This window comes from Balaenoptera musculus, chromosome 7 (assembly GCF_009873245.2).
Source record: "Balaenoptera musculus isolate JJ_BM4_2016_0621 chromosome 7, mBalMus1.pri.v3, whole genome shotgun sequence".
In the NCBI taxonomy this organism is placed as follows: Eukaryota; Metazoa; Chordata; class Mammalia; order Artiodactyla; family Balaenopteridae; genus Balaenoptera; species Balaenoptera musculus.
In genome coordinates, this window is record NC_045791.1 from 110,492,234 (window position 1) to 110,493,535 (window position 1,302).

Genomic DNA, 1,302 nt, shown 5'->3' on the forward strand with positions numbered 1-1,302 from the left:
GTGGGAACTCTGCACTCTCTGCAGCTGTTCTGTAAATCTAAATCTATCCTGAAATAAAAACATTTATTTTAAAAAAGACAAGAACAGTGGCTGTCCCTCTGCCACCAGCCTTTGTGAGTCAGTGTCCCTGTAGATTGTCAAATGCAAATATCCAACACTGCAGTTTAAAAATGATGCAGCGGGACTCCCCTGGTGGTGCAGTGGTTAAGAATCCGCCTGCCACCTTTCCGTTTGGCGGCAGCCATCAGGTGAGCCTAGATGGGCGCTTACAAGTACATCCAGGAGCTGCGGAGGAAGAAGCAGTCGGACGTGATGCGCTTTCTGCTCAGGGTGCGCTGCTGGCAGTACGGCCAGCTCTCGGCGCTGCACCGGGCCCCGCGCCCCACCCGGCCCGACAAGGCGCGCAGGCTGGGCTACAAGGCCAAGCAAGGTTATATGATATACCGGGTTCGCGTGCGCCGCGGTGGCCGCAAACGCCCGGTCCCGAAGGGCGCCACCTACGGCAAGCCCGTCCACCATGGCGTCAACCAGCTCAAGTTTGCCGGAGCCTGTAATCTGTTGCCGAGGAGCTAGCGGGACGCCACTGTGGGGCCCTGAGGGTCCTGAATTCTTACTGGGTGGGTGAAGATTCTACGTACAAGTTTTTTGAGGTTATCCTCATCGATCCCTTCCATAAAGCTATCAGAAGAAACCCTGACACCCAGTGGATCACCAAACCAGTCCACAAGCACAGGGAGATGCGGGGGCTGACGTCTGCAGGCAGGAAGAGCCGAGGCCTCGGCAAGGGCCACAAGTTCCACCACACGATCAGTGGTTCTCGCCGCGCAGCCTGGAGAAGGCGCAATACTCTCCAGCTCCACCGCTACCGCCAATATAAGTAATGTTTGTAAAATTCTTACCTAATAAACAGTTTAGGACATCCACGTCTGCTTAAAAGTGTTTTTTAATCTGTCTGTTAAAACTAGTTGTCTGCAGATTGCTTCACTGAATGCATTGTCAAATTCTGAAAGTGAAAGTGCAATAATGTTTGAAGATTTTAAGTGAGGAAATGCCTTTGTTTTTGCTTTTTTAGGCAGTTGATATGTCCGTGTTTAAAATGCTGTCTGGTAACAGTAGGTGTAAAATTCTGTAAAAGAAGAGCGCAGAAACTAGCCATGTAGATTTGTTGGTGCATGTGATGAAACCTACAGCTTTATTGGGGTGATGCAATGCTCTGCTGGTTTACTCTAGAGTGGCTGTTTTATGGAGTTTGGCAAGGACAAACTTTAAATTGGGTTTTCCTTGGAAATGTGAAGGATGTCG

At 50.1% G+C, this 1,302-nt stretch overlaps 1 pseudogene; it reads left to right on the forward strand.

Annotated features, from left to right (window-relative positions):
* The first annotated feature begins 228 nt into the window (after positions 1–228).
* On the forward strand, positions 229–1,045 carry LOC118898095 (annotated as a pseudogene).
* The last annotated feature ends 257 nt before the right edge of the window (positions 1,046–1,302 follow it).